The sequence below is a fragment of the Sus scrofa genome, chromosome 8 (genome assembly GCF_054392235.1).
Source record: "Sus scrofa isolate SSC_HxYL_T2T_F1_AM1 chromosome 8, Sscrofa_HxYL_maternal_Yorkshire_Landrace_v2.0, whole genome shotgun sequence".
NCBI lineage: Eukaryota > Metazoa > Chordata > Mammalia > Artiodactyla > Suidae > Sus > Sus scrofa.
Window position 1 is genome coordinate 99,479,828 of NC_139390.1, and position 26,872 is coordinate 99,506,699.

A 26,872-nucleotide genomic window follows, 5' to 3' on the forward strand; every position below is an offset into this window, starting at 1 on the left:
CCAAAGCCAAGCGAAAACCGCTGCAGTTAAAATGATTTTAGCTTACGTCTGCGGCTGAGAATGGAGCGGCAGTTTATAAAAGGACCTGTGGATCAATGAAAAGGAGATTATAGTGTATCTGAATATTAATTACGACATTGTATCTGTACTTTCTACCCCTCCTCCCTTCCCTGATTTTTCTTTAGATCTACAGGATTGAAATGAAATGTTTTGAGGTCTTCAAGCTGACTCAGGATCCTGGAGTATTTTTAAAATGACGGTAATTTTCTAATGTTTAATTTGTATATACGGAAGCACTTGTGTGTGTGCGCGTGTGCGCGCGTGTTTGCGTGTGAGAAACATGCGGCTGAATGACAATGCAGATCCTGAAATTGTTTGGGGCAGAGGGTTTGTGCTCTCAAAATGTAGATGAAGTTTGAGCAGACTTTGGACACTCGCTGAGAGCCAGAGAGCTTCCAGAGGTGTAGATGAGAGCTTGGAGAGATGGCCAGATTTGCCTGTAAATAATCACTACATCCACTGTAACACTTCAGCTGCATTTTTTTTTTTTTTTTTTTTTTTTTTTGGTGGCAGTGTATTTGAAAGGGGAACGCTCTCCACAAACGTGGGTTACAGGCGTCTCCTAGCGGCGAAAGCAGCACAGGGCAAGCCAATGCATTTTGCTCGGGAGCTCTCGTTCGTCAGGACTCGCCTGTTGGGGGCTCTGCAGGCTTTCTTGGGTCTCAGAGGCCTGCATCCGCGCCGGCGACGCCGTCCCGGGTCCTCTAGAGGTCTCGCCTCTCTGACTTCTAGTCTCCAAGGCGCCCTGATCTCGGCGGGGTGAAGACGGGGTCTTCCTTCTGGCAGAGCTGACTTGAATCCCGCGGTCCGCCTTCCTCTAAGTAGCTCCAGCCAACAGCAATTCGAGAGCATTTTGTCCCGGGCCAAGATTCAAATATTGGCATTAACAGCCATCTCTGCCTCCTTACTCTGATACCATTAAAGAGCCCCACCCCGTCACCCAGGAAACACAATACTTTAAATCTGACATTTAAAAATGTCTCAAAAGTGTAACCTGTGTACTTTCTTCCTTGCTGTATCAAGCAGATTTTTTTCCCCTCTCCTTTTCCTTTTTCACTTGTCCTTCGGCGCACCCCAGAATTTAGTGAGGCCATGATTACATAAATAACAGTCTCTGTGGTGAGATCGACGATTTCTTTGAAGTGCAGAATTTCTTGCAATGTAGCAAGATCGAATCCACTGGGAGAAGCAAGCATGCCTTAGCAACCCAACGCTCTCTTCACCCCACGCCCCCTCTAGGAACACCAACCATCTGGCCAAAACGAAGTGTATCCTAAAACATGAGGGAAGTAGGTATTTTTTATTTGGAGGGAGGGTTATCAAAATTAATTTTCATGAAAGTCCTGGTTGGCATGTGAGTGATAATGCACCCTCGTTTATTTCATTCTCCTCAAAGGGCAGCAGCAGGAGAGGGCACGCAAAGGATCTCAAAAATGGTTTTATAGATACACGGTTACAAACTTTGAAACTAGCTAATCTTGCTGCTTTTTTCCCTGCCCTTTTCTGGAAAATGTGGGAGGGAAACAAGTTTGTTAACCAGTGTTTGGATAAATGAGTGTTTGCAGTGATTTAACTTGACTTGAAGGCAATTTGTTTCTAAATCCTCTTATTATTGCAGTGTGCCCAGAGCTTTAAGAGAGTTTTTTTTTTTTTTTAAAGAAACGGAAGAAAAAAAATCAAATTATCAATAAGGAGTCTTTCGACACCAGGCCCTGATAGGGTTGAGCTGGATGGTGACTAGCACTTGTCATTCCCAGCAAGCACAATGCAGAGAGCAAATGCAAAGGACCTGGACTGTATTGCATCTCTTATAGGTAATCGTGAAATCAGTCTGCTTATAGTAGTGTAACCTAACTTAAGAGGTGAGAAGGCAAGGCTTTGGAACGAATGCCTGTTTTGTTTTTTTTTTCCTCTACAGTAGAATGAGTGTTGACTAGAGTTTCTGGGAAAGATTCAGTAAGCATTCAAGTAACTCTGGTTACTGTGTTGTAATCCTTTGAACCCAGAAGAGAACAAACCAACCCATGTTTTGGTGGCTGAGAATACTTAGCTATTAAGTGTTACTTGATATTCAAAGTAGAGTGGTTCTCCATTTTGTTTAACCTTGTTAATACTGGTGTGGCTTCATATTTCAGTGTCTTTTCAGTTATCAGACAGGGCCAGCATTTTGTTAAACTCTAAACAGTGAATTAAAAGCACTGATGAGCTGAAGCAGCCCTCTAATGCAAAATGACAAATTGCACTTAAGCAATACATGAACAAGAAAATGATTTATGGATTTTTACAATGGTCTGAGCAAGTGAAAGCAACATGAATTATACATCCTAATGCTCACAATAACATTTTCTAATAATACTGTTTCAGTTCAGATGCTATACTTTTATCCTTTCTATGAGAGATATTGATCAATACAAACTCCAGGAGTATTTTTAAATTAATGATGTTTGGTACTGGTTCCACATATACATATTTTTCTTGAATATGAGGTGGGGGATCAACATTGCACACACTAACATTCTTGTTAGCACCTTCACATGTTGTGTCTTTTAGTGATGAATAGGTAGTGTTTTGGAAACTTGTGTTTTGTTCCACACCTTCTTTCAGAATGTGAACAAAGAGATTTGATTTAGGATGACAGTCTTTATTACATCATGACCTGCTTTTCTGAAAATGAAAATGCATTACCTCATTTTACCTTTTTAAAAATTTCTTTGGATATTGAAAAAAGTGATTTCTCCAAAATGTCTCTTATCCTCTTCTTATTGGCTTATCCTGTTTTGTTTCAGAACATTGCTTAATTCTTGAGTGTGTTAAAGACACACCTGAGTTAGTAAAAGGGTACTGTGCCTTAGTTTTTGGTTTTTTTTTTTTTTTGATATTAGTAGAAAAAAATAGATCTTATGGCTGTCTTAAATTACAGAAAAAAAACTCAATCAGATAAAATTTTGAATGGGGGCTTGTTTGTTGAGTCTGAAAAAATATCTAGTTACTTCTGTGTTATGATAAGTGATTACTCCTAGCATTTTTATTTAACCATTTACGGCATATATAACTAACTATTTTAAGGTATGTGTAGAATTTAAGTGAAGACATTGTCTTTGATGTATTGCATATGAAACCACAGGAAACTTCTAATTACCCAGAGGCCTAGAGTCACATTATTAGGCTTAATCTTAATTATCCAAGTTTATTTTAAAAAAGAAAAAGAAAAAGAAAAAAAAAGAATCTCAGTTTCTGCTTTTGACAGCATTAATAATTACTCTTACTGAAGATTACTGAAATCAATGATGTGATTAGGATTGTAAATAAGAACGACAAGACATCACATTTAAAAAGTAAAGCCAGCTGCTTTGCTAACAGGGATGTTGCGTGGGTTTTACTGATGGGACCCAAAGGTAGAAATGAAGCTGTAAACATTATGGTTGATACAGAACAATTTCAAAAATTAATTGCAAGCTCTAAATGTATATGAATAAGAGAAAAGGTGTCTCTCTTTTTCTCTTTTTCCTTCCCCAGTGGGTTTGCTTCCTATTTGACAGTGATACAGTCAGCATAATACTAGTGTTTGTCTGGCAGGTATAACTTGTTTTCTTAAGGAGAAGCCCCTTGATTTTATGAATATGGAATGAGATTACTCAGATTGTGATTAGGGTTACAAGTCATAGCCTTATTTTCTGAAGGGTCTGAAACCGTTACTGGAGACTAGCACCACAGAAAGAAAGAAAGAATCTCAAACTGTAGTTTGAGAATTACATTAGCAATTAGAATTACAATGGTAAAACAGAACAAATTTCAGTTAAAAAAAGTATCTTTCAGTTTGGCTGGCTGGTTAGTATAACTCTGAATGAAACGATTTCTGTGATGTTTTATTTAAATGAGCTTGGTAATGCTGTACTGTAAAATGCTTTATTTTATTGCAGTTTCTTTTCTTTTTCTTTTTTTTTTTTTGTGAAAGTGACTAATGGTTTTTAAAAAGCCAATATATGACAAACATTCTTAGATAAGTTACAGTCCGTTTCCCCCCCCCGCCCATGTCTACAGGTAATATCATCCCAGCATTACAGATAAGGATAGGAAGGATGCTCAGAATTTAAGTAACTCACCAAATTAATACAGGCCTTCTGATGCTCAGATTGAGGCTCATTTTACTATATTATGAAGTTTCTCCCTAGACTGGATTTACTTAGAAGGTAAAAAAAAAAAAAAAAAAAAATGAATTAGTAAAGATGGAGTTCATTCAGATTTTGTACTAATAGGAGTAGTGGTTTTATACTAATCAATATGGCTGGCACATCACTGAGTTGAGCTATGGAGGAATGTGTAAATATATTTGAGGAGGTGTTTTTTTGTTTGCTTTGTTTTTGTTGTTTGTTTTCAAGTTTTGTCAGGAAATCAAAACTTGAGTATGGTTTCTTACAAGTGAAAGAGATTACAAAACATCCATCTCTTCTCTTTCTCATGCAGAAGTGCCTGGCATAGGATTGATAGATTTTAATGACTGAAAATGGAAATTGATAAAACAAACATGTTCAAAAAGAAGACGCCTCTGCTTCATCCATTCCCAAAAAGCACTGTGTTGATCATAGGTCTAAGAAGTATTGCCTTGTTCACTTAGTTTTTTAAAATCTAGGAAAAATTAAGAAGTGCACCCACTTTACAAGGTAAATACTAGTGTTTTTTGGTATGTATTTCTGAACTGGTCTTTAAAAGGTAAACTGTTTGGTTAAGCAGAATTTCAACTACCATTTTATACTCATTTCTTCAATGCTGCTTAGAAAAGATAGTTTTAATTGGAAATTCCTAAAAATTAATTAAATTTATTTTACAGTCTTGTGCCAGCAGGAAATGAAAGGAAATGACTTAAGAATAATTTTAAATGTGGAAGGAAATAACCAGAGGATGATGACTATGAAATCTTACTTATTTACTGTAAGTAAAATAAGTATTGTTATTTTCATATTAAGTGCTGACAGGAAAATACCATATTTCTTCTAGGTGGGTGCCCAGTAATGGAGAATATGTGTAATGTGGGCCCTATAAGGTAGGTTCTAGATTTTGCTCATTTCTGAAAGTACCCAACTGTGGCAGGTGATGATACCATAACTTATGAAGAATTAAAACTAATTGGGTTCAAATCCCCACTTCTCCAAATATGTGAACTTGGCCAAATTACTTAACTTACTTGAAACACTGTCAAAGTGGCTTAAACACTCCAAACATCTGTCAAAATATGAGCATATATTGACCTTGTTGAGTCATTGTGAAGCTTAAACTGAACTGATAGATGTAAAATTCTTAGCCAAGAGTAGACTTTCAGCAGATATTAACTATTATTAGAGCAAGATGTTTTGAGTAAGATATTTCAAATAAGTCCTTAAATAAGATATTTATTGAGAATAATCAGTATTGTTTTTCCTGGTGATTCTGTTTTCTTCATGAAACACAAGCTAAAGTATTTCCTTTGAGGATAGTTTTAAATTGTCCTTATTTGGCAGAAAATTATTACTTTAAAGAGCATGCAAATAATAAATGAAGACTAATCAAATTTTAATTAAGCATCAAAACATAAAAATCAATGAGCTTTTTAAATCATCAGATTGTTTTAACACTTTTGTTTTCTTTCTTCTAGATAACTTTAAATTTTCTCTGTTTTAATTTATATGATAGAAATGATGTGTAGATTTTTTTCTTGGCTGCACCCATGGCATGTGGGAGTTCCCAGGCCAGGGATGGAATTTGCACTGCAGCTGTGGCCTGTGCCACAGCTGTGGGGCAACTCCAGATCCTTAATCCACTGTGCCATACAGGAATTCCCTGATGTGTAGATATATTTAAAAAATCATTTTGGTAAAAAAATGGCTTTCCATTATAAAATACTGTTTTTTATTTCTGTATTTTATCATAACTTGAGGATTTAAGAATCTTATTTGATATATTTACTGTTTTTCCTCCAACTCCTTGATAAACTCCTTTTTTTTTTTTTTTTTTTTTTTCCTTTCAGGGCCTTACCTGCGGCATATGGAAGTTCCCAGGCTAGGGGTCGAATCAGAGCTACAGCTGCTGGCCTACACCAAAGCAACAGAAATTGCTGGATCCCAGCTGTCTGCGACCTATACCATTGCTCATGGCAATGTTGGATCCCCAACCCACTGAGCTAGTCCAGGGATCTAACCCATGTCCTCATGGATACGAGTCAGATTCATTTCCACTGTGTCACAATGGGAACTCCCCCTTGATGTAAAGTCTTAATACCTACTATGGTATTTATTCATGCTAATGAGTACTAAAATTCTCAAAATTAAAAACAAATTGGTGGAGTTCCTGTTGTGGCCCAGTGGAAATAAATCCAACTAGTTTCCATGAGGATTCGGGTTAGATCCTGGCTTCACTTAGTGGGTTGGGGATCTGGCATTGCTCTGAGCTATGGTGTAGGTCAAAGATGCAGCTCAGATCCTGAGTTGCTGTGGCTGTGGTACTGGCCGGCAACTGTAGCACGTATTTGACCCCTAGCCTGGGAACCTCCATATGCCGGGGATGTGGGCTTAAAAAAAAAAAATAAAAACAAACAAATGAAAAAACAAATTGGTGAAAACCACTTAGAATGAATTTATTAGAATGACCATTCTGAGCCTTAAGCCTCAATTGTGTTTGACTTTCTCTTCTCAGCATTCTCCTCTTTGCTATATTTCTGTCTAGCATTTCTGTTACTAGTATTCTCCCTAGTAACTTCTTATACTTTTAGGAACAAAAACACTCATTGGTACTGTTATAATAGGAGTACAGCCTTGGGGACACTGAAAGCATGGGAAAGAAATGTAAATCATAGGTACGTTTCTCCAGGATTCAGATTAAATTAATTAATAAAGAATATGCATGAAATGTTTAAGTGAATTTATTAAACAGCATGGAAAATAAATTTAAACATATAATGGCTATGAATGCTGAATGTATGGGGAGTAAAGAAAAGACTAGTCATTTAAGCAAAGGTTTCTAGAAAAGGGAAGTTTGTGTTTTGATTTCAAAGGCAACAGTGGAGTTCCCGTTGTGGCGCAGTGGTTAACGAATCCGACTAGGAACCACGAGGTTGCGGGGTTCGGTCCCTGCCCTTGCTCAGTGGGTTAACGATCCGGTGTTGCCGTGAGCTGTGGTGTAGGTTGCAGACGCGGCTCGGATCCCGCGTTGCTGTGGCTCTGGCGTAGGCCGGTGGCTACAGCTCCGATTCAACCCCTAACCTGGGAACCTCCATATGCCGCGGGAGCGGCCCAAGAAATAGCAACAACAACAACAACAAAACAACAACAAAAAAGACAAAAGACAAAAAAAAAAAAAAACCAAAAATCAAAGGCAACAGTACTACAGATTAGTTAAAAAGTAACATCTGAAACAGATTAGAGGAACTTGCACTGTAAAGAACTGAAAACAGTGATAACAAAAAGCTTTTCTACAGAGATCATAAAAACAGCAAATTAAACTTTTCAGTTACAGGCCAATGACTTTGGACCCAGCTACTCAAATATATGATGCCAGGAAGCTTCAGTTTTGTTTCATTGGGTTTATTCCTCCCCAGCTCCATCCACAAGAAATTGGCCAAATGTAGGGTCAGCAGAGATGGGTGAGATCCTTTTTTAGCATTGACACCTGAGTAATGTTTTTGGTGTGGATTGGGCTAATAGCCAATATGCAGCCTTAGAATTATGATAAAACCTAATATTATTTCTTATTCATTAGTGTGTATACACACAAACACACATATATAAGAATCTTGGCAACTGCTTGTAATTTAATGGTGAAGTGATGATGGCTGATTTTCTCAATGTATGTTTTAACATCTTGTCTGGTTAGAACTCCCTAACCAAGTATCTAATTTAACAAGAACATATTTTCATCCTGCTGAGCAGAATAAAGGAGAGAAGTATTATTTAAGCCCAATAAACCTAACAAGCATTGAGCTGAATGGTCATATTTTTGATAGATTTTGTTGGCTGCATAACTAGTTCCTAATGAAGATGTGCTGACCAAATGAATGAAGGGTTGATTTTTTAACTTTCCTCTAGTATACATCTTAAAAAATATTTCTAAGATATTGTACTCAATTCCACAGGCTATATTTTTAATAATCTGGGTTGAGAAAGGTCTTTTTAAGTTGTTTATTTCAAAGAAACCTTGCTTAAAATGGCAAATCCACTGTACATGACAAGTTTGTTCAAAACATTTTATCTCTTCCTTGCAACTCATGAAATGCATTCCTTCTGCCTCCAAAGGACTACTACTCAGACATGTCACCTTATAATATTGTTTTCTAATTTTCATCTTATATCATATACTATGTTGACTGTGTAACTAAGTGCAATGGCTAGTATTCTGAATTGTTTTACTCCTTTAATAAGGTCAAGATGACAAACTAAGAAGGAGTCCTTTGTGATTAGAATGTTAGATGTTAAAGGTAAATATGGCTGATATGGGAGTACATTTGCTGCCTTAGGTAGAATCAGGAGATTTTTTTTCTATTATTTTAATTTTTTTTTGTCTTTTGTCTTTTCAGGGCCACACCTGTGGCACATGGAGGTTCCCAGGCTAGGGTCTAATCAGAGCTACAGCTGCCAGCCTACACCAGAGCCACAGCAACGCGAGATCCGAGCCACATCTGCAACCTAACCATGGCTCACAGCAACACCGGATCCTTAACCCAGTGAGCAAGGGCAGGGACTGAACCTGCAACCTCATGGTTCCTAGTCTGATTCGCTTCTGTTGCACCCCATGACGGGAACTCCCTGAGATATTATAATTTAGAAGTGCTTCAGGGTTAAGTTCAAAACAAAAGTTGATTGACTTGATAGATTCAAAGCAATGTCCTGAATTTTAAGCCAGAGGGGACACTGTCTTGCATCTAGCTTCTCTGTTCAGTCTCCTGAAATGAATGAATGTCAGATCAACAAAGGCTGTTGATTATCAGAGTATACATATATTTTCCTTTCTTATTATCCAGCTCCTTTTTACATAACTGATGGACCCATACTATTTGTAGTTTATAGGTTACGGAGTTTATAAATAATTCTGCAGTTAGGGTAGCAATTATTTTGTACATGCAGGATTAAGAGTAATCTGAGAGGTTTTTCACAAGCTAATACAACTGGGATAAGTTGACCAGAATGAAAAGGTTTAAACATAACTCTATACACACAGGTTTACACATGTAAGAGAAAAAAAAAAGGTGCAGTAGATAAAACTATGGTTTTGGTATAAGAAAATATATAGGGGTTCCTGTCGTGGCTCAGTGGTTAACAAACCCAACCAGCATCCATGAGGATGCAGGTTCGAACCCTGGCCTCCCTCAGTGGGTTAAGGATCCAGCATTGCTGTGAGCTGTGCTGTAGGTCGCAGATGCGCATCGGATCCCGCCTTGCTGTGGCTTAGGTGGTGGGCTACGGCTCCGACTGGACCCCCTAGTATGGGAACCTCCAAATGCTGTGGGGGAGGCCCTAAAAAAAGAAAGAAAAAATACACAAACATCAGTGAAACAGAAGAGTTCTAAGTTGAATGATACTATATGTTTGATATACAGTGGAAAAGTTCCATGTCTGTTGTGCAAGAAAAGGCTTAATTTTTCATCTTACACAATATACAAATAATGAACTCCAGATGGATTGGAGCATTAATTCAAAATGTAAAACTCTGTAATAACTACATCTATAGTAGTATCTGTCAGCCTAAATAAAGAGGTAAACTGAGGCAAGCTAGAATTACCAGAAATTGAGGTTATTCGGTGAATAGCAGACAAATTAACAATTAGGAAATGCAAACTTCAGCAACCCACCCGCTATTCTGTTGAGAGACTGCAGCAGGGCGAATTAAAGAGCCAGTGGTTCAAAGAGCGGGCGTCCCACCAGAGTCCAAGCAGCAAGTTCATTGGCTTGTGGAGCAGGATTGATGGCGGCCGTTCATTGGTCAGAAGATAAGGTTCCACGTGACTTAAGGCGTTTACAGGAAGTCAGGCTCTCAGGTCTGTTTTCCTGAGGCCATGTTCCTGTGATTCACCTTTTCGTTACCAGCTGTTCCGTTGGAGAAGGAAATCCTTTTACGTATGGAATATTTACGTCACTCCGGATGGGTTTCGTAAAAGGACTTAATATTAAGTTGTGTTCAGGTCTACTCCAGGAGGCTGTAAAAAAAATTTCCCCAAACAGAAATAGCTGAAGGACAGCAAAAGTGGGACGCTTTTCCTGCGCTGCAAGGCACTCAGGTGGAGAGCAATCACCTGGGAGCTACTCTTAGGTAGCCTCTGTCAAAGGAAACCAGTGATCACGGCAACAGGTGAAGATTCTAGAAGGGGAAATGGAGGTTTGAAAGTTCGGGACCTGTGTTTTGCCAGGTGAGTCTCTTTTGACATGTGTGAAAATTAAGAGGGAATTAAGATTGTTAGCCTTTCTATACCAATAGCCTTTCTATTTTTCATTACCAGGATTTTAAAAAAATACCTGCATGGGAGCATGAGATCTGATTCATAGGTTAGAGACTGTAACAATATAACAGGAACTCCTTTATTTATTCCTGTGCTCTTAAATTTTGCCCACATTTAAAAAGAGTTTTAGACGTAGAGGCAAAAATGTTACCGTTACAGTTTTATTTCAGCTTTAATAATTATGAATAAAATGAATAAAGGAAAAAATAAATACTGTGGTATTTAAGGACATTTTAAATATGCTGTTGCTGTCTTGAATTGCGGATGGTACACAGTTGCTGCTGAGATTTTAGTGTATTCAGTAACATTTGTGAATTTCCTTCTTTTATCTGAGAAGAATGTGTTATATTTTAGTGAATTATAGGTGGCAGTATACACAGCTAAATTCTATGTTTTATTGCAGCTATATAGAAAAATTTCAGTTGGTTGTTTTATATTTAAGCTTTTTGTCATTTTAGTCTCCATGTTAAACCCTGCTCCTTTTTGTTGTTGATATAAGAACATAAAACTCTTTTAGATAAGAGAGTGCTCTTGTGAAGTATATTAAGTATCAGGTTATTCTGAAACATTGCTAGGAAGTTTTATTTATTTTTTTAATGATACTAAATGAAGATACATTAGAAAGAGTATAAATAATATCTTCTAACAGCTCACTTAATATTAAAATCAAAATTTTAAATCTGAAAAGTTTCTTATAATTTTATCCCTAAACAACGACAGAGAAATTTTTATTGTCTCTTTACATTTACTATTTTAAAAGTTAGAAGCAAATGTGCTCTGATTGCTAAGTTGTAAAATTGCAATACTTTCTTGATCCCTATCTTTGAGAATGTTAAATACAAAACTGGTATTCTTTATGCTGTTATCTCCTCTGAAAGCATTACATTCATGAAAATAGCAATAAAATTATGAAGGAGCAAAATAGAATACATTTTAATTTGGTGATTGGTAGGTCATAATGTGGCATCTCATTGAAAATTGGAAAGTTAGGAATTACAGCAGTCCATTGAGTCCATTCCTTCCAGAGACTTTCACACAGTGCATCCAGGGTTTCCTGAAGGTTATCCGGAGACAAGGGTAGGGGGTGGCAAGAGGAGGGCAGGGACAATGGAAGTGAGAGCCTAAAAGGCAAGTAGGTCTGGCTCTGGTGCCCTGTAGTTTTCCTGTTGTTTTGATTTAGTTATTGAACTTTGTGAACTGTCACACCTCTTTCCCTTTTAAACTGAGATCCTTTTACATAATCCACGTTCTTCAGGTGCAGAGGAGAAAACAGAGCTGAATAGACTCAGAAACTTAGCCAGAGTCAAGGCAGTAATTATCAGTGTAGGGGTGGCATTATACATTACTACCAGGACTAAGTAAGCAGTACAAACTTTGTATTTATGTTTTCTCCAGTATTTGTTGTTTGTTGGCTTTGTCCTCTTTGCCACCACTATTTGTTTATTCATCTTAATGCACTCAATTACTTTGCAATTATTGGCCCATATGTAGCTTATAATTTTCAAATAGATGTGCTTGCTCACAAATGTTCACATTACTGCTGGCCAACTGTTTTAGGATCATTTGGTTCTCTCAAGCTGATATATAAGCATGGTTAATTCTAATATGAAATAAGCAGAGTTAAAGAAATTTAGATAGGAACTACTTCTTCAGATTTTATTCCTGTTCTTTTTTTCAAGGTCAGTAAGATAAATTCTCTAAACTTGAATGTTTTTTAAAGTACTTTCCAACGAAATTTATTGTTTTTTGATGAGATATAAGTTCTTCAAAAGCTCATAAGCATTTGAAGTTTAAAATAGGCATAAACCTGTAGAAATCCAAGGAGACATTGGCTAAATGTATTAAGCTAAGTTCATCTTTTAAATAAAGCAAAGCAATGAAAAATCTTTTAAAATAGGAGATTAACCCAAGGTCTCCTTTTGGGGTTGGAGAAATGCAATGGGCCCCAGTTTTAACCTCCCTAATTTTATTATTATTTTTAAAAACCTTTTTAGGGCCGCACCTGTGGCACATGGCAGTCCCAGGCTAGGCGTCTAATCTGAGCTGCAGCTGCTGGCCTATGACTAGCCACAGCAACACCATATCCAAGCCACATCTGTAGCCTACACTGCAGGGCACGCATGGTGGCAACACTGGATCTTTAACCCACTGAGCAAGGCTAGGGATTGAACTCGTGTCTTTATGGATGCTAGTGGGGTTCATTACTGCTGAGCCACAGTGGGAACTCCTATCCTCCCTAATTTTAAATAATACAATCTCTTGGATAACTTCTGAGTGAAATAGCATGCAAGTTAAGAATGAGTATATTTTCACCTGAAACAAAGACTATGCTTATAGATAACACAATCCTACTGGATAGCTCCCTAACAAGTTTTTGAAAATATATTGGTTGAATTTCAGTCCTTCTCACTATTGATGCTTTAGGTTTAATAAAAATATAAACATTTTGCAAGATGTGAATATTTCAATATAAGTACAGCTGACTTAGTTTGCATATTTGCTAGGGCCTGGGGTGGAAAAATGATCATTTCCTTAGGTTTGGCTTGCATATATTTATGCTATAATCTAGGTTTTAGACCCTTTACTTTTGTGAACACATGTTTATTAAATGTAGGGCCCTCCAGAAGCTTATAGTGCACCATGTAACTTGAATTTGAAATGAAAAATGGCAAGACATTTTGGTTGATTTAATTAATTCATTTGTTGACTCAAGAAATACATTTGAGGAGTTCCCATCATGGCTCAGCGGAAATGAATCTGACTAGTATCCATGAAGACACAGGTTCAATTCCTGGTCTCGCTCAGTGGGTTAAGGATCTGGCGTTGCTGTGAGCCGTGGTGTAGGTTGCAGACACGGCTTGGATCCCACGTTGGTGGTGTCGGCCAGCATCTGTAGCTCTGATTCGATCACTACCCTGGGAACTTCCATATGTCACAGGTGCAGCCCTAAAAAAAAAAAAAAAAAAAAAGAAATACATTTGAGAACCAAGGTTCTTGGAATACATTACAAATAAAATAGACAAATTCTCACCTTTGTGTGCATGAGTGCGTGTGTATGTGTTAAGTAAATAATCTGGTATGTTAGAAGGTGAAAAGTATCATGGAGAATAGGAAAAGTAGAACAAGTTACAAGGATCTCTTAATTTAAAATTAAGTACTTTTTTCCTCTGAAATTTGTGAAGATAATAGAACTTAGACATGAAGCAGAGTGGGTTATTAGTTAGTGACTGGTTGTCTTGCCATGAGAAGAGAAAACAAGAACTTTAGATGTTCTTTTTAAAGATTTCCTTCAGGAGTTGCTTTAAAGTAGATTTCTCATTAGCCACTAAATTAAATGTTTTCCCACTAGGCAATTTTCTCCTAACACAAAATTAGTGGGAGAACCACTAAAACAACTCTGTCATTTAATGACAAGAACGTAAAGGGATGTCTACATGGGATGAGAGTAGGTTTCCATTTTTTGATAGTTGCTTTTTTTGTTTTTTCCCACTGGAAACATATTTAAGAATGTATTGGTAGAGGGAGAACTTTGGTTCAGGTATTAAGTCCCCAGCAGGAGACTTTAGAACAATTTGTTGGTTGCGTCAACAAAACCCTTACTTTCCATGGGGAATAGTTAATAATAACAACAAAGAAATTAAAAGCACAGACTGTCACTTGAATAAGTAAATTTCACATGGAAACTTGTGACAAAAAAATTTCTCAAATTTGACTGCTTTGGGAGCCTTCCTTCATTGTCATTTGTGAAAATATGACTTGCATTCAACATGTTGGGAACATGCTTAAACATACTAAAGGTCAATCTGATAGACTCTTCTAGAATGTGTTATCTGCCAATGGTATAGGTGTGCTGCCTGCACACACTTCATGAGATTATTCTCAGCTCATTCAGTTAGATAATTGCACTAGCAGTGGTTTTAGAAAAAGTCATATCCTCTGCCCATGTAAAATCTGTAATTACCAAATGCTCTTTCTTGTAGTGCTCTGGAGGATTTTCTCCTGCTAAAATGTCATTGATTTTTACCAGTATGCCCATCTCCCAAGCTTATTTATTTGCTTACTAATTTCACACATGTATTTACTCATTTAAAAAAATGAAATAACTTTTGTTTCCTTTATGTTGGGACGTTCCACTAAGTACTTAAAGAAAATTTTTCTGTATAAAAATGCTTTCATATAAAGGTGGGATGGTGTTATGGCTAATCTCAGTATCCAATTTGAATACCACTAGTTCTTTCTGTGTTACAGCTGTAGAAACATTAAGCAAGGAGAGATGGATAACAGTGAAGTCATAGATAGAAGTGTCAGTAGGTTTGGAAACAAATAGAAACTGGATTAATTCACTTAAGTGCTGTAGGTGTGATATTCATAATGATGGCAAAGAGAAAAGGTGAAATGTTTTTCCCTATACTCCTTTTAATAAAGCAGAGACATTTTTAATACATTTCAGAAGTATTTAAATACAGTGGTCCTTTATATAAAGTCAGTAATATATTATTGATAATAATTACTTACATTTACATATTTAAGTAGTTTGCAAAGTCTTAAGAGTTCCTTTATAAAGAAAATTGTGTGGATAATTTTGTTTTTAGGCATGTATGGATAAGTTATACCATTGCAGATTTTATTCAATCTATTTTTTAATTGTTCCATGTATATTTAGCTTACTGCTCTGCTGCAAACCTGTTTGCTTTCTGCAAAGAATTTCCTATACTTTAGAGAGTTGCAGTGCAATTAATGAGTATATTTATAATCATTCTAAATGCTCAATGTATGATGTGTAAATCACTCTTCTACCTACATACGAGTTCTACTTTAGTACTAATCACGTGGAATTATCTTACACATATTGGTGGATGTCTCGTTTCTAACTTAATTTCATCCCATAGAGTTGGAATTATGTTTTATTTTCTTCAGTTTTATATCTTAGCTTCTAGAGAATGATTGTGAAATTTCATGTAATTCTTTTCTGGGAGAAATGAAAGTAATTAAGAAGCTCCAAAGGTACCTATTTAATTAGCCTACTTGTATCCTCAGAAGAATCTTTAGTTGTAAAAAGTCTGAGGGAGCTTGCCCTTACTTAATTGAATCAGAACATTTTTCACATTTTGGATTTCTCCCCACTCATTTGGTTTAGCTCTCTTTTCCAGAATGACTCACCAGAAATTCTGGACTGTGTAGTTTCTTCTAAGTAATATTTTGTTGAAGCCTATAAATCTATGGTTAAATCTAAGATCAATATCAATCCTGTTTCGTTACCAGGAAGGCACTGAATGCATCTTTATGATAAGTATGCAAATTTGAAAATTTATCTCATTGATCTTTAAGAGTAAAGAATTTAATATGCTGACATCTACTGAACGGTTCAAATGCAGTTTGAGAGCTGCTTAATCTTCTTTTCATGCGAATGTTGCTAAACCACAGGTATGGAGAGCTTGGCTCACAGATAGATTCTTCCTTCCCTGGATAATTGTAGTATTTACTGAGATGAACTTTTATCTGTTTCAGCTTAATATTTCTTTGAAAGGGCAGTCCTAATTTAGAAGCAAGTGAATAAAAGGCATCATGCTTTTAATTACTTTTAGAAAATAACTTAATTCTTTCCCCTTTGAGTACTCTAGATTAAACTTTTTGGGGACAGACAAAGCAGAGGGGAGTTGCTGGTGAAGTGTTTTGAAGCCAAATGTAAGTTACCAATCCTTTTATGGAATAAAGGAAATTGAGAAAAACAGAACTGCCATTTCAGCTCAATAACTCTAGGACCTCCTAGTGAAACCATTTTGAGACTGTTGAGTAGAAATAGTTTAAAGGTCTGTTGTAAAAGAAACAAGAATTTTATTTATTAATTAGACTTAGCAGAGACTGCTTTGATTTTTGCAGAAACGAATAACCTTTTATTCCTTGGTTATAGTTAAATCCTTAAGCTCATTTGATTTCCTGCTCCCCATTCCATTTCACTTGAAGATTTCACCTCTGTTTACAGATGTAATATCATAAGCTAGTCCTGAAAAGGTTTTCATTTCTCTTTTACTTTAGTTTAAAAAAACAAAAAAAGCAGAGTAACTTCTCTTAAAATTAACACATGACAGAGGGCATTTTGTTTATGTGTTTCCTACCTCAACCTCAGATAATTAAGACTGGCTTTTTGTTTGTTTTTTGGCTCCATAGTGAGTCTTTATATTGTAAAATATTGGACTTTTATGGTGATTATTTTCAGTTTTGCTACTTTACAGTTGAGATTGGTTCAAAGGCAGAATTTATGACAGCATTTGGGACTTTGCTGTCTAGCATCTATCATACATTAATTCACCCTTGATTAATTTAGAATTTCTGAAAATGTGAATCTACTATTGAACTTTTTGACATAGTGAAAAAAATATGCTAAACAAAAATACAGTGTAAAAAAGATAGGACAAGAATACATAATTAGAGATCAAATAGTTTTCAAAGTTTTAAAAATAGTTGCAAATGTTCAAAGCATTATTTTTCAATCATTTTGATAAGACAGTTTCAACTCAGTTATTAATTGTAGCATTTATCTTCCTAAGAAATACTTGCTTTAGATAACATTTTTCAAGTATTACAGTTTCTTAAAAAAACTTTTTTTTTTTCAGTGTATTAAATTAGCATGCATCTTAACCAAATAATACAGCGTGCAAAAAATAGAGTTCTGCTCATACCCTCCCCAACCAAGATACTCAGTCATCAGAGACAAGTATTTGAACTTTGTGAGCTTTTTCTTTTGGTATATGTACTTGTATATCTAAAGAGCTTGTTGGCATTTTTATTTCCTGATTTCTCAGTTTTAGACTATGTTTATTTATTTAAGTCCCAGAGTGGAAGCTTTTTTAAACAATCTGCACATACATATAGAAACATTTCCTCTATCTTCATTATTTCATTAGAGTTTATTATAACTTTTGGTTAAAAATTCAGTTTTGGAGTTCCCCTTGAGGCTCAGTGGGTTAAGGACCCAACATAGTCTCTGTAAGGATGCAGGTTTGATCCCTGGCCTTGCTCAGTGAGTTATAGATTCCAAGTTGTTGCAGCTGTGGTATAGGTTGTAGATGCAGCTGGAATCCGGCATTGCTATGGCTGTGGCTTAGGCGGGAAGCTGCAGCTCTGATACGACTCCTGACCCATTAATTTCTGTATGCCACAGGTGTGGCTGTAAGAAGAAGAAAAAAAAATTATTTGGTTTTTACCTTATTATGAGTATGTAAATTTGTTTCTATCTGAGCCAAATACTATGTACTATGAATAGAATTGCTATCTTGTGCTACTCTTTTTATCTGGAGTTAATAACTTGTTTTATTACATGTTTAATTTGTATGTCCCTGTATATCATTCCAAGTTCTCCAGAAGTGCTCTAGAATTCTCTAAGTACAAACACATCAAATAAATCAAATCGGGTAATCCAGGTTCTTTTTCTTTTTCTTTTACTATCAGCTTCTTATTCCATTCAGCAACAGCTATCAGTTGAGAACTTTCATCTCATCTCATCATTCCAAAGTTCCCTTTGCTCTTCTCTTTGATTTTTCTCTGTATTGATTTTGTTTACTCTTTTTCACCTAGTGGACTATTTTATGTGTAATGCTCATCTATTCAGTTTTAAATGCAGAACTAAAATGTAAATTTAATGCTCAGAATAAAAGAGTTGATTGGGTGCTTAGTGTGTAAGGGTCAGCCTGAGAATGAAACAGGCCCCGCACAGTGGGGGAGTCATTTAATTGTGGATTCTTAAATATGAATGTCTAGAGATCATTTATACTGGGCTAATTTTCCTAGAGCAGAATCTTCTAATCTTTTGCAGAAAAATGGACTGGAGAATTCCACTCTTGTTGATGTCGACTTTGATATTTTGATTTATTGGGCAGATCTTGGCATGGTTAATTGAGATAAGAGATGGAAGAAAGAAGTTTGTGGGAGACAGATGTTGAATTTGGTTTCAGATACATTACCCTTAAGGTTCTTTTGAAATATTAAATAACAATTTGTAGTATAGGGCTGGAGTTCACCACAGAAGTCTGTTTTAAATATATTGAGTCACTTGGAGTAGCTTAGCTCCCATATTGCAGATGCTTAAATAAGAGATTTATTTCACTTTTGTGGAAGAGCATAGTGGAAGAAGGCAGCCTAGCCTGAAGTGAGCAATAAAAAGTTACCCAGGTTCCTTTTAGACCGCAACTCTGCCATCTCAGGGTGTGGCATTCTCTTACAGGGTCCATGATTTCTGATGTAGATTCTTTATCTCAGTGGTGTCTCCAGTAACAAAATGGAGGAAGAGAGCAGATAGCACAGCATTTCCTTTTGAAAGAGACTTAGCCAGCCTCCAGTCCATTTTGTTTATATCTCTTTCACCAGAATTTAGTCCTATCTCATCAAACTACCAGGAAGCCCTGCAAATGTGGTCTTTTATTCTATGTGGTAATGTGGCAGGGTAAAAAATGGCTTTCTATATTTAAATAAAAATAAGGGAATGGAGGACCGAGTATGAATCTCATAGTCCTAAATTAAGTCATTGGCATATAGATTGCTTTTGGAAATATGGATGTGTGAATCACAGCATGTATATTAAAAACTTATTTTTAAGTCAGATTTTTGTGAATCAAGCAATGAGTGGCAGATGAGGCACTGAAGAGAAGTGGAGACAAATCCTTCAAGAAGTTGGATGAAAGATTAGAGAGGTAGGACAGTGGTCTGATAGCTTAGGTTTTCTGGGAGAAAACAGTAAAGTGCGTTAGGAAAGAAGCAAGTCAGAAATGAAGGATGTGCTAAGACTGATGACCAGGAGTTCCCACTGTGGCTCAGTGGTAATGAATTTGACTAGTATCCATGAAGACGTGGGTTCAACCCAAGGCTTCGCTCAGTGGATTAAGGATCTGGCATTCTCGTGAGCTGTGGTGTAGGTTGCAGACGCAGCTTGGATCTGGCGTGGCTGTAGCTGTGGTGTAGGTCGGCAGCTGCAGCTCCAGTTCTACTCCTAGCCTTGGAAGTTCCATACACTGCAGGTGAGGCCCTAAAAAGTCAAAAAAAAAAAAAAAAAAAAAAGACTGAAGATGAACTAATATTTATCGTGATGTTATTGATGCTTACTGAATGCTTTTGTATGTAATAACACTTAATTATAGGTATTATTATTATCTTCATTTATAAGCGAATCAGTTTAGGCCTGAAAGATTAAATAAATTGAGACAGAGTTCTTAAATACTACAACTGAGAAAAATCCTGTGGAAGTTCTCTGACCAGGGATTGAACCCACACCATAGCAGTGACCTGAGACCTAGCAGTGACAACACTGGATCCTTAGCTGTTAGACTACCAGGGAACTCTGTAAAAAAAACTTTTCCAGATCCACTATGCTGGGCTGGGGATCAAACCCATGTCCCAGTGCTGCCAAACTGCTGCTGATCCCATTGCACCACAATGGGAGCTCCTAAGAAAACTTCTTTTTTTTAACTAATCATTTTTATTTTTTCTATTATAGTTGACACAGCATTCTTTTGGTTTTCTGCTGTACAGAAAATCGACCTAGTCATAGATCTACATATACATTCTTTTTCTCACATTATCCTCCGTTGTGCTCCATCACAGGTGACTAGATATAGTTCCCAGTGCTGTACAGTAGAATCTCATTGCTTATCTATTCCAAATGCAATAGTTTGCATCTGTTAACCCCAGATTCCCAGTCCATCCCATTCCCTTCCCCTCCCCCTCGGCAACAACAGTTCTGTTCTCTAAGTCCATAAGTTTCTTTTCTGTGGAAAGGTTCATTTGTGACTTAAATTACAGATATAAGTGATATCGTATGGTATTTGTCTTTCCCTTTATGATTTACTTCACTTACTTCAGTATGAGAGTCTCTAGTTCCATCCGTGTTGCTGCAAATGGCATTATTTTGTTCTTTTTTTATAGCTGAGTAGTATTCCATTGTGTATATATACCACATCTTCTTAATCCACATGTGGTATTTGTCTTTGCCTTTATGACTTACTTCACATACTTCAATGTGAGAGTCTCTAGTTACATCCATGTTGCTGCAAATGGCATTATTTTGTTCTTTTTTATGGCTGAGTAGTATTCCATTGTGTATATATGCCACATCTTCTTAATCCATTCATCTGTTGATGGACATTTAGGTTGTTTCCATGTCTTGGCTATTGTGAATAGTGCTGCATTGAACATACAGGTGCATGTGTCTTTTTCAAGGAAAGTTTTGTCTGGATATGTGCCCATGAGTGGGATCGCTAGGTCAGATGGTAGTTGTATATATAGTTTTCTTAGGTACGTCCATACTGTTTTCCAATAAAACTTTTTTTTTTTTTTTTTTTTTGTCTTTTTGCTATTTCTTGGGCCGCTCCCGTGGCATATGGAGGTTCCCAGGCTAGGGGTAGAATCAGAGCTGTAGCCACCAGCCTACGCCACAGCCACAGCAACGTGGGATCCAAGCCTCGTCTGCAGCCTACACCACAGCTCACGGCAATACCAGATCCTTAACCCACTGAGCAAGGCCAGGGACCGAACCTGCAGCGTCATGGTTCCTAGTCAGATTCGTTAATCACTGAGCTATGACGGGAACTCCACCAAGAAAACTTTTTAATGATGACAGATTTCAAAACTGTTTTTCTGGGGAACTGAATTAGATGCCAAATGTACATAATCTAATTAGGTTTACAAAGCAAAAGCTGATTATCATATTTTTAAGTAAAATTAATACTACTGATCTTCATTGAACTATAAACATTGCCTAAAAAAAGTAGAGGAATCAGTGTTTTAGCTTTATATTTCATTCTTTTTAGTTTAGTTTGGTCTATCATTTAAAATTTTGAATGAATATGTATAACTGATTCACTTTGTGTACACTTGAAAACTAATACAAAGTTGTAAGTTCACTATACTCCAATAAAATGAAACAAAATAAAATTTTAAGGTCAACTATAATAACTATGATAATGTTTTATTAGAGGTAACTGTTTATATGAAAGAGATGCCCTGGAGTTCTGTGTAGTTGGTGACTACATTTTCAGGTGGTTGTATTCTTTAGAACCATGTTATACTAGAGTGTCAAATAAGCTTATAGAATAGAAAAAGGCATGATTTCTTCTTGGAGTAGGACCAACAGTTTGTTTTCCCCCACATTTTTCATTTAAGTGGATTTTTCATGGTCCAGAGTTGAACTTGAGAGCTAGGTTCTTTGAATCTTTTTTTTTTTTTTTTTTTTTTGTCTTTTTGTCTTTCCTAGGGCTGCATCTGTGGCATATGGAGGTTCCCAGGCTAGGGGTCTAATCAGAGCTGCTACTGCTGGCTTACGACACAGCCACAGCAACACCAGATCTGAGCTGCATCTGAGTGAGGCCAGGGATCGAACCCACAACCTCATGGCTCCTAGTTGGATTCATTAACCTCTGAGCCATGACGGGAACTCCTGGATTCTTTGAATCTTTTGAGATGATTTCTGTTTCTATGGTATCATTTCTCATTGACCAACAGTGTAAGACTGATGTCTATTAGCAGAATGTGTTTTTTTATTTTTTATTTTTATTTTTTATTTTTTTGTCTTTTTGCCTTTTCTAGGGCCACTCCCATGCATATGGAGGTTCCCAGACTAGGGGTTTAATTGGAGCTGTAGCTACTGGCTTATGCTACTGGGGATCCGAGCTGCATCTGCGATCCTCACCACAGCACACGGCAATGCCAGATCCTTAACCCACTGAGTGAGGCCAGGGATTGAACCTGTAGCCTTATGGTTCCTAGTTGGATTTGTTAACCACTGAGCCATGATGAGAACTCCCAGAATGTATTTAATTACAATGATAAATAACTAATGGAGACCAGAGATATAAACGAGATTAGAGGATTTTCATTACTTCATGTAGTTACACCTCTTATGGGACCAGTTGTTTGGTGCTCTTGAAATGAGACTAAGGCAGGTTAATTTAATTTAATTTTATAGTATCTATAAAATTATCTGATGTGTTCATCTCCTCATACAATGGTCTTACCTCAAGAATAGCCCAATATTTGTGGCTCACTGTGAGGAGAAGTTATAAATATGTGTATCTGGGCCCTTCACATGTGACAGTATATCTATCAAGCAAGGTTTTTAAATTATTTTCATTTACCCTTTATTGCAACATTTTCAAGGTGATAATATTATTCTCATTCTACACACAAGAAAACTAAGGTTAAAGTGGTATTATGAATTTGTCTGGGGCTCGTAACTGTTGAGTCAGAATTGTAACCAGGGCCAATTCCACAGCCCCAAATCTAAAGGACTCACTCTCCAATATTGTCTGCAGAATGCATGTATTCATTTCCTAGAGCTGCTGTAACTAGCAGATTACTACAAACTTGGTGGATTAAAACAACAAAAATTGGGAGTTCCTGTTGTGGCTCAGTGGCAGTGAATCCAACTAGTATCCCTGAGGATGTGGGTTCGATCCCTGGCCTCTCTCAGCGGGTTAAGGATCTGGCGTTACCATGATCTGTGGTATAGGTTGCAGACTCAGCTCAGATCTCATGTGGCTGTGGCTGTGGTATAGGCTAGCGGCTATAACTCCGATTTGACCCCTAGCCTAGGAACTTCCATATGCCGCAAGTGCATCTCTTTAAAAAGAAAAATAAAATAAAATAAAAAATAAAACAACAATAAAAATTTGTTCTCTGACAGTTATGGAGCCCAGATGTCCAATATCAAGGTATTGACTCTAGAAAAAAATCCTTCTAGCCTCTTCCAGTTTTTGGTAGCTCACAGTTTTCCTTGGCTTTTTCCAGCATAACTCCAGTTGCCAACTCCATCTATTCATGGCCTTCTTCCCTGTGTTTCTGTTTGTCTTCTTTTTTTTTTTTTTTTTTGGTCTATTAAAAAGACACTTCCTGGTGGATTTAGGCCCCACCCTAATCCATGGTTAATCATGAAACCTAAACACCTCAGACTCAAACCTAGCCAGAACCCAGATTGGGCCTCAAACCCAGATTCTGAGACTCAATCCAGCCAAAATCCAAATTGGGACTACTTGAACCTATGGATTTTTAATTAGAATCACTCACCTGGTGTCTGGTCTTAGTGAGTTTCAGGTTCTTTGTGTCTCAGCACAAAAGGAATTCAGCAAGAGACAAGAGATAGGCAAGATAGAGATTTATTAAGATAAGCCACTTGTGAGGGATACAAGCAGGCAGGCAGTTAGCTCTGCCCCAAGGATTGGTGGGCTACATTTTTATAATCCAAGGAAAGAAGGGAGGGTGGAAAAAGACTACCTTCTTTGTTCTTGGAGCAGGAGCAGATGTCAGGCTTACATCATTAGCTGCTCCTTAGTATCAGGTAAGAGTATTTGATGCTGTGATGTCAAACTAGGATTGCCATGGTGCTTATTCAAATAAGCAGAAGGGTGGTAAATGCTTGTTGAATCATCTCACGTTTCTGTATAATGAGGATCTCCTACTTTGGGATGTCATCTTTCCCTTAAACTCCTGTCCTTGACCTTGTGGATCTTGTCAAGCTTGAATGCAGGCCCCATTTTATCTTTCTCTTAATGACCTAAGGCGTATCTCGGGCTTTTATTTGTGGTTTATAGTTAAGCAAGCTTGCTTTGTTCCATGACTTTCTGATGGTTTACTTGAGCAGTTATTAACTTACAGTAGTCTCCCAAAGTTCCCTAGGTTTCCCTCCTTTTTTTTTTTTTGTCTTTTCTGTCTTTTCAGGGTTGCACCCGCGGCACATGAAGGTTCCCAGGCTAGGGGCCTAATCAGAGCTGTAGCCGACGGCCTACACCAGATCCCAGCTGTGTCTTTGACCTCCACCACAGCTCAGGGCAACACCAAATCCTTAAACCAATGAGGGAGGCCAGGGATTGAAGCTGCAACCTCATGGTTCTTAGTCGGATTTGTTTCTGCTGCACCAAGAGGGGAACTCCATAGGTTTCCCTCTTTATCTATGGTTCTCTATTGGGACTTCTACAACCACCTGTGTAACTATCCTACTCCATCCCTATCAATCTCATCTCCAGGTCCTTATCTTAGTTACGTTTACAAAAAACCCTTATTCCAAATATGATCACACTATGAGGTTCTGAGTGGTCTTATTTAACCAATTACAGTGGACATGGCTGAATTTTTAAAAAAACATTTAAAAATGTCAAATATGACAGTAAAAAATGTGTAATACATAATGTATACCATAATTATTATAAAGTGATCACCTGAGTAGCCACCACCTGTATGGAGACATAGAACATTCCCAGCACTCTCAAAATGCAGTTTCCTTTAATAATTATCTCCCTATCTCTATTCACTAGAATTATCCTGATTTTATGGGAATCACTTTCGCACTTTTCTTTAAAATTTTACTCATGTGGTAAATAATAGTTTGACATATTTTTGACTTTTATATAAATGAAAAATTATCTAATGTTATGATTCCTTTAATTAAGAATCATATATCACTAATGATGGTTATAGTTAACTCATTTTCTTTACAACTTATTCATTTTACTTTTGTTGAGTGAGTGTATTCTCTCTACTTTTTGGCTATCACAAATGCTGTTACAATGAAATTTTTGTATATTCTAGTGTAACTCTGCAGTTTTATGTGAGAAAGAGAACCTTGTTAGATGATGACAGTTTTTCAAAGCGGTTGTAACAATATAGCTCTCGTCAGCACTTCGTGTGAGTCCTCATTGCTGTCATATACTTTTTTTTTTGTCTTTTTTGGACTGCGCCCGAAGCATATGAAGGTTCCCAGATTAGGGGTTAAATCGGAGCTGTAGCTGCTGGCCCATACCACAGCCACAGTAATGTGGGATCTGAGCTATGTTGCGACCTACACCCTATACCACAACTCAGGGCAACACCGGATCCTTAACTCACTGATCGAGGCCAGAGATCAAACTTGCATCCTCATGGATACTAGTCAGATTCATTTACACAGAGCCATGATGGGAATTCCCTGCTCTCATATACTTAAATAGCCGATGGTGTCAGCTGCAGTTTTAGTTATCTGATAAATTGGTGGCAGTCATTTTCCATGATAATTTTCACTTAAATATCTCCAATTACTGATGATATTGAAACTAGTTTCATAGTTTTATTGGATTTATATTTCTTTAAAAACATACTCAGATTCTAAACTCTTGTACTAAATCTGAACCAATGAGGAAATCTACATCTTTAAGATTATAGGATGAGCAAGGTAAGTGTTCAGAAAAAGTGGAAATACAGATCTTTTGACCCTATATACACAGAGAGATGGAAATATAGTAATAAGCTGATACATTTTGGAGAAAATGGGATGTCTAGAATAATACAGTACCTTCAGATAAATAAGCTCACAGTCGTGAGATTTTCTGATCCTCATTTACCTTCTAGCTAAGGCTATGAACAAATTATTGTTTAGTTAATTCTTCAAAATTATGATACAGTCCATATAATACTGAATTTTAATGAAAATTATTATTCCAAATTAGATTGAATCTATCAGACTTGTAGTAACCTACTAAGTGGTAAGCTATCTTCTGCATGTGCTCCTACCTTATAATTGCTTTTAAGTATTTCTTATTTTGAAAATCTTCAGTAGTTCCTAGATTTGCAATCCTAGTATACATACACTTACTTAAAATAATTTTTCTGCTTTATAATTATTAGCACATCTCTTTCAGAAGAAGAACAATAGAAAAGGTGGCCACTATGTGCCATCCTGTCGGATGAATTATATTCTGTCATGCTGCTATTGTCCAAATATATGTCTTACTAGTTGATATAGAATGAAATCTGAGTAAATCTATATATTGTTCTACAGGGTGTTAGGGGTTTCCCTTAAAATCATGCTTTTCAATTTGCTTTGAGTCTCTTTGGCTCCATCTCCTGCTGTTGTAATCATTAGAGGTCCATAGAGAGTAGATATCTCAGAATATAGATGGTTTTATTCAGAACATGAACCCTGCAGGCATTTCTTTTCATTTGTACCTAGCTTGGGATATGCATATGCACCTTTGACTTTCATATGCTTATCACGGAGCCTGAACACAGTGTGTGTTTCCTTCTGGTTTGAGAGGCAGATGGCAAAAATCCTTAATCTGCTAAGAAACTTTATTTGCTTCTGAATTTGGACTATCCCATTATATGAGTTTGTTATATTAAGATTTTAATAGTGCAAACAAAGGTCCTTCCTTGTTGGTGAAATATTAAATCGCTCTTTGGCTTTCTTATATCTAACAGTTACTTTCCACTTCATCTTTAAAAGTAGAAGTTCATGAGCTTTTCATCCAGGGGAGTAGTTGGATTTTATTCATCTTCAGACTCATTGAAACCTGCCAGCCATATAAAAACAGTTGCCAGTGTGGGAGAAGTCCTCCTTGT

General features: G+C 36.8%; 1 long non-coding RNA gene across 4 annotated transcripts in view; it reads left to right on the top strand.

Annotated features, from left to right (window-relative positions):
• The window catches only part of LOC106504727 (uncharacterized), a 394,910-nt gene that overhangs the window by 1,606 nt on the left and 366,432 nt on the right, over positions 1–26,872 (top strand). For 3 of the 4 annotated variants that reach the window (XR_014812982.1, XR_014812981.1, XR_014812980.1), the window contains exons 2-5: positions 186–259; positions 1,720–1,874; positions 4,525–4,721; positions 4,889–4,989. This is a non-coding gene — a long non-coding RNA (uncharacterized LOC106504727). The remainder of the gene's footprint in view (positions 1–185; positions 260–1,719; positions 1,875–4,524; positions 4,722–4,888; positions 4,990–26,872) is intronic. The other variant, XR_014812983.1, reaches the window with a different exon arrangement.